This window comes from Poecilia reticulata, chromosome 12 (assembly GCF_904066995.2).
Source record: "Poecilia reticulata chromosome 12, P_reticulata-male-v2, whole genome shotgun sequence".
Classification (NCBI taxonomy): Eukaryota; Metazoa; Chordata; class Actinopteri; order Cyprinodontiformes; family Poeciliidae; genus Poecilia; species Poecilia reticulata.
Window position 1 is genome coordinate 20,420,741 of NC_088841.1, and position 7,608 is coordinate 20,428,348.

Sequence of the window (7,608 nt, forward strand, 5' to 3'; positions counted from 1 at the left end):
CTGCCTACTCTGACTTGCCTTCTTCCCACAGTGCCATGTTTTCCCAGGTAAGTAATGCACATGAATTGTTTCATCTATTTAACATAAAAAAAATGCAGTTCAGTTCTGATCCTTGGCTTCTTTCAGTGGTTCAGCATTAGAAGCCCGAGTGATTTGTGTCTATGCAATCCATGGGGACCAGCTGCAATGCACACGTTTATGTCACAGATTATCTTCCTTATCAGTTTTAATTGAAGTTACTTGGGATTTTGATGACTGCATGGATTTCAAAACAACACACTTTCATTTTTTTTCTTCCACATTTTGTGTCTGAGAATGACTATTTGGAAAATATTGTTTTATTTTTTCAAATGCCAAAACGAGCCAGGACAAACATAAACGACACACCTGATCTTAACAAGAAGAAGAACTTAGCTGTATTAATCAGTTTCCTCCAGTTTCTTGCATTTTTGGCGTTCTTGGGATTACCAACTAATGAGTATGAAGCAAAGTCAAAATACAGTGCAACTCACACAATTGACAAAGGTGGTCGAGACATGATCAACTAGTAGCTCAACTGGATGTTCAGGGAGTGCACAGCAAATAGTTGTACACCTAAATCAATTGATATGAAAACTTCTTACATCAGAGCTCATTAGACTTTGCAGCACAAGCACAAGGATCCATCTGTGTTCAGATAACAGGCTTTAAAAACGAAAAATTATAATCAGTCTCTTGGGTAAAAAAGGGGGCACGGCTCATACCCAGCAGCTAAATTTCCTCATTTATAAATAGTGGATCAGATACCTAAAAAAAATTGGATTCCCATTCAGTTTAATAGTGAGAAATTTCAACATTTCACCTAGTTGAGCCTCTGTGCTTTTTTCATGAAACTAGTGTCAGTCAAAGTTCAGACTTTTAATTATTTTTCATAGTTTGCACTTCATGTTGTCTTTTGCTAATTCCCATGGAGTGGTGGGTAATGATGATATTAGATCAAGAATGTTTATAAAATGTGACCATCTTGCCGTTTAGAGGACCTTGTGGTGTTGTCTATAGGGCACGTTCTGTCCACTGATTTATAATCTATTTGACTTTTAATTCATTCCCTTTTCTTTCATAAACTACATCTTATGTTAAGGGATGAAACTGTTGGTCAAGTTGCCCTTTAAATTGTGCAGTCTCCCCACTTGAAAAGGGATGGATACATCTATGAAGATTTTTTTCTCAACTGAATTTCCACTCAAAGGACCATTTAATTATCAGAGTGCCAAGGCATGTGTTCTTTTCTTCATATATATATATATATATATATATATATATATATATATATATATATATATATATATATATATATATATATATATATATATATATATATATATACGGATGTTAAGACTAGGAAGCTACTAACCATGCATGGAGGATTCCACCCCAAATCCAGCACCCTGAGACTGTACACGAGCCGTAAGGAAGGAGGCAGAGGACTAGTGAGTGTGAGAGCCACTGTCCAGGATGAAACATCCAAGATCCATAAATACATCAAGGACAAAGCCTCAACGGACGATGTGCTCAGCGAATGTCTCAGGCAATGGGGAACAGAAGACAAGGTGCTGGAAGTACCATCATGGGAGGACAAGCCCCTACATGGGATGTACCACCGACAAATAACTGAAGTGGCTGATGTCAGGAAAACCTACCAATGGCTGGAGAAAGCTGGACTCAAGGACAGCACAGAGGGACTCATCCTGGCCGCCCAGGAACAGGCCCTAAACACCAGAGCAATAGAGGCTCAGATCTACCACACCAGACAAGACCCAAGGTGTAGGTTGTGCAAGGAGGCCCCTGAGACAGTCCAGCACATAATAGCAGGGTGCAAGATGCTGGCAGGGAAAGCGTACATGGAACGACATAACCAAGTGGCGGGCATAGTGTACAGGAACATCTGTGCAGAATATGGACTGGAAGCCCCGAGATCAAAGTGGGGAACACCCCCAAAAGTGGTGGAGAATGACCGAGCTAAGATCCTGTGGGACTTCCAGATCCAGACAGACAAGATGGTAATGGCGAACCAACCGGACATTGTGGTGGTGGATAAAGAACAGAGGAAAGCCGTTGTGGTGGATGTAGCAATACCAAGTGATTACAACATCAGGAAAAAGGAGCATGAGAAATTGGAGAAATACCAGGGACTCAGGGAGGAACTGGAAAAGACCTGGAAGGTGAAGACCACAGTGGTGCCTGTGGTCATCGGGGCCCTCGGGGCAGTCACCCCCAAACTGGAGCAGTGGCTCAAACAGATCCCAGGAACAACATCAGACATCTCAGTCCAGAAATGTGCAGTTCTAGGCACAGCCAAGATACTGCGCAGAACCCTCAAGCTCCCAGGCCTCTGGTAGAGGACCCGAGCTCAGAGGATGAAACAGACCACCCACGGAGGGTGAGAAGGGAATTTTTTTTTTTTTTATATATATATAATTTTAATATAAAATGCCTAGCTTTCTGTTTGAAGCATTACATTGAACATCTTCTCTATAGCTTTTATACTTCCTTTAAGCCTTCACAGTAAAAGCTTGAAGCTCCAAATTTTAAAGTTGTATTCCAACATCTTACAGTATCTTCTGTTGTAAAAACACAGTCGTCTGAAGGTGTGGTTCAATTGGTGTTCGGTCTGCAGATTTTTATTTCCTCCTGACAAATATAATGTAATACATTTTGCATTCTATATGTCCTAGTAATGGGCTGCACAGTGGTGCAGTTGGTAGAACTGTTGCAAGGTTCTGGGTTTGATTCCCCGCCCCAGTCTTTCTGCATGGAGTTTGCATGTTCTCCCTGTGCATGCGTGGGATTTCTCCGGGTACTCCGGTTTCCTCCCACAGTCCAAAAACATGACTGTGAGGTTAATTGGTCTGTCTAAATTCTCCCTAGGTGTGAGTGTATGTGTAACCCAGTCTAAATTAAAGGTATTTTGTTTTGAGTTAAGTTCATGGAAGGTGTAATAATTTAGAATGTATTAAACATGTTTGCTTAAATATGTTAAAATTGTTATAAATAAGTGTTAACAAAAAGCTGTACTTACAGGTACTTGAAGTAATATGGTTAAGTTAAAATAATTTGGAAAAATGTAGTTAAAACTGTTTTATAGAAAAGTAATCTTCAACATATTTTATTTTGAAGGGCTCATGTTTGAAAGAGGAAGTTGTATAGAGCAAAGCAACTTTGCTCGTCCGTGATTGGCTGAGGATTAGGAAGGGATAGGAAAGTAGGAGGAGACACAGAAAAACGAGAGAGATAAAAAATGAAAAAAGAGATGAACCGCGCTGAAAAAACGTGGCGGACTTATTAATGAACGAGTGTCTTGCAGATATTTAGACTTTCAACTCGACAGTCTTTTAATAGATATCGACACTACACTTTTGTTGCAGCTACTGTGATAATTTCTGACCGGAATTCACTGTACAGTAGGTGAAAAGTCATATGTAATGCTCGCTAACGCATTAGCATTCATTAGCACAGTGAATGGACTTGAATACTGTGAGCTAACTCGGCTAACAGAAGACTCAACTAATGTTGCCGTCGTGGGAACATTCAAGAGTTAAGTCTAGTGCAGAGAGATGAGCTTACGCTGAAAGTTTCTGTGACTGTGCTGGAGGACTGTGTCTGTGTTGGACTTTCCTGCTGTTCTTGAATTCTGTGGACCGAGGGACTGGTGAAGGAGCTGAAGACATCTTGCCGACTGGGACCAAGGACAGGTTAAATTCTAAGAAGGTTCAAGATTTTCCTTGGAGTAAGGTATCGCAAGTCCACGCTTCATCACATCAGGCCTGCAACGGGGTTTTGTTTGGGACTATATTTTAGTTAATTATTGCCGGCATAGGTGGACATTGAAGCATAGGCCCACATTTATTAATATAGGGTTTGTGAAACTAAAGACTGAAATATTTGCATTTTGTGAATTATTATTGTTTAATATATGTTCAAGAGTTCAAATCTCATAAAGGTGTGTGTGTGTTTGATTTTTTTATATGATAGTATGTGAAGTTTATTATTAATCAGCGCTACATGATTGGGTGAGAAGAATAGAAAAGTACTGGAGTATTGTTACTTTAAGGTGAGTGAAACTCAACATAGGTTTTAAACACGAGAGTGTATTAAGTTATTATTCATAAGTTACTGGGTTTAACGAACTCAGGGGCCCGTACCTACTTTAGAGCGGTATAACTGGGCTACAGTATGTGTGCATGGTTGTGTGTCCTGTGTGTCTCTGTGTTGCCCTGTGACAGACTGGCAACCTGTCCAGGGTGTACCCTGCCTCTCCCCCAGAACGTTAGCTGGAGATGGGCACCAGCAACCCTCCCAACCCCACTAAGGGACAAGGGTGTAAGAAAATGGATGGATGGATGGATGGATGTCCTAGTAATACAATAACTGTGTACCTTTACATCCTGTTTGTGCATCAAGAGGGCTTTTTCACAAGCCACTGTTTGTTGTTAGCCTTTTAAATTAAATTGTATTCTTTGAGTTAACCATAAAAGTTTAGGTGTGAGTGAAAGTTACGTTTCAAATATGTGCTTAAATTCATCTCACTATCCTCCACTTGTCTTAGATTGGGTCACAGGGAAAACTGTCTAAGAGAGAAACCAAACATCGCTCACCCCAGGGAGGCTCTCTAGCCCATTGCATGGTGTTCAAAGGCCAAATTACAATTTCATTCCCTCCAACGTGTTCTGGGTCTCTCCAGGGCTCTCCTCCCAGTAGGACGTGCCAAGATTTTCACTTAAGAAACGTTAATTGAACTTGACACAAGCTGTCAAAATTGTGATCAAAATTTGCTTGGGAATACCTTGGCATAGTGCTTTGTTATGCACCTTTTCTTTAACAACTCTATTTTTAAGTACAAGAAAAGGAGAAAAGAATAAGATCAAGGTTAATGTGATATTGTTGCCACATTGTCGACCTTCATTTTCAAGTTTCCCAAATAAATTTTTTTGTTTTTATTACACAACATTTGTGGTATGCTAAACTATAATCTGTTAAAATTATTGACTGGGAAGCAATATAGGTTAACACTCCTCTGCATACCACCCAATTTAATGCAAATAATGTAAGCAGGCAGAGCAACACTGTGTTAACTTATTAGCACTATCAAAGTCAAGCCCATTTATGGTAAAGCCTGCACTTTGATTGGTCAATACCCAATGGCCTGTGTCCTAATTGGCTGGCCTATGAGGCAGAGCAAAGAGACTTTCTACTTCATTAAAAAGCAGAGAGATGCCAAGACTGCTCCGCTCTGCTCTGCTCATCTCATCTCCATGAGGCCGATAAATCCATTCTTACAAAAAGTCCTTGATATTTAAAGTCCTTACTCTGGAGAAAGTGACTCATGTATAACTAACATAAATATATGAAGACTGTCTTTTATCTCTCAGTTCACCTGTCCAGCTGTACTCAGCCTTCTACTTTTATCTTTTTTTTTCTATTTTCTGTCTTTGTCTTATCACTGGTAGAGTGCCACCCTGGTACTCCTGCTAAGATGAAGCTGTCAGTGTTTTTTATGTGAACGAACCCCCTGAGCTGAACTTATAAAATAAAGCAAATGTACAGCTTGAGTGGCAGATAGAGCAACAGGGGTGCACTGGGTGTAAATGTAATTTTCCTAAGTGCATTTATGTGCGCACAAAATGGAAGTTGGAATCAGCCAGATTTTCCACATTATGCATGTGCTGGATACGGAGTCATGGTTTAGCAGGATTTTGTGTGTTGAAAAGACACAATTGTAATTCAAGCTGAATAGGGGTAAATAAATGTTCCACCTTCTTCATGCTTGCTTTTTCTCCCCCAGTTTTTAGAAATTGTCTGATAATTATTCAAATTTTTAAATAAATTGAGCTTTGCTCATGCAGATTTTTTGAGGATCCTTTATACCAGTGTTTTTCAACCACTGTTCCGCGGCACACTAGTGTGCCGTGAGTGATCGTCAGGTGTGCCGTGGAAATTATTCAATTTCACTACGGTACCGTATTTTACGGACTATAAGCTGCTACTTTTTTCCTAAACTTTGAATCATGCGGATTGTAGCCCGCTGTGGCTTTTCTGTGGATTTTTCTTCAACCACCAGGGGGCTCTTTAGCAGGAAGTGAATCATTAGAAGTCAAAATTGTAAATCAAAGAAGAACGGCTAATTTTCATTTAGAACAAGCACATGCTAGCAGCAGGCACAATGGAGAAATGTTTTCAAACTCATATCATGCAGCTTTTAAGTTGAGGGCTGTCGATCTGGCACTACAGGAGGGAAATAGAGCCGCTGCATTTAAGCTCGGTGTGAACGAAACAATGGTTCGGCTTTGGAGACGGAGGGCTGCGTCCAGCAGATTTATTAGAACGCCGCCCTCTGCTGGGTCCTACTGGAAAACCGAGAGCATCTTCCAGTTTTTATTTTATTTTATTTAATTGAAGGTGCTAGTATGGTGCGCTCTATAGCCCGAAAAATACGGTAATTGGTTTTAAAAGATTTTTTGAAACTGAATTGTCTGCAAATAATGCCATCTTCAAGTGTCTGCTGTAGCAGTGACTAACGGCGTAATCATGTAATGTTCTTACCACTAGATGGCAGTAGGTACAGATCATTTTACATTAAAACGAGAATTAGTGATGCACGAATGTTACAGGTAGCGGTGAGAGCACTGAATCTAGAAAGACTGATGACAGTGATGGAAAAGACAGTGAAGCTCAGCAGTAGTTGGAAAGAGCATGAGTCCATTTCCCACAACATATCAGTGTGAAATTGAGCTTCTCTAGTCTGGTTACTATAAAAACTAAAACCAGAGAGACAGAGATGTTGAGGAAGAGCTTTGTCTTTCTTCAATTTCTGCCAGGAAATCAGATCTGTTTTCATCCAAACATGCACAGGTTTCATTACTAGGTGGGTAAAATATACAGATATTGACATTTTGTACATGCAACTCTTCATATTGTAACAGTGAATATGAAGTGAAATGTTTCCCAAATATTATTGCTTCTTTCAGAATAATAATTATTTTCTGTATTCTGGCTATAAGATGCTTGTGGATTAGTTTGTAAAACACTTTGAAGTTTTCTACAACTTCTTTAAATTTAACACCACAGTGTTGTGGCTGTACAGGTGTATTTTTGAAGTGGATGTGTTAAGTGCAATTCGAAATAAGAAATGCAAAATGTGATAAAAATGCATTTTTGTGTTTGATTCCTATTCAAGAGACTTTGATAAGAAGGACTATATATAGGCGGCTACAGAGTATCTTTATTTCCATTTTTAGTTGGTGGCGTGCCTCGGGATTTTTTCAATTAAAACAGTGTACCTTGACTCAAAAATGGTTGAAAAACACTGCTTTATACTATCCAACCCATCTTTTGCATTCAGGCAGATATTGATTATGTGGTGTAAGTATATAAATAATAAAGTAATGAAAATAATTACTATGGTCAACTGCCAACCGGAGAAAAGTGGGGAGAGGATGAAGAATTACATATTATAGTCATTTGACATATTTTACACATTACATATTTACACATTTGTAGAAGCCTATTTTAATCTGCAAATACAACTTTTTCTTCACAAGATCTCACTGGTAGATAGAGTACCCACAAATT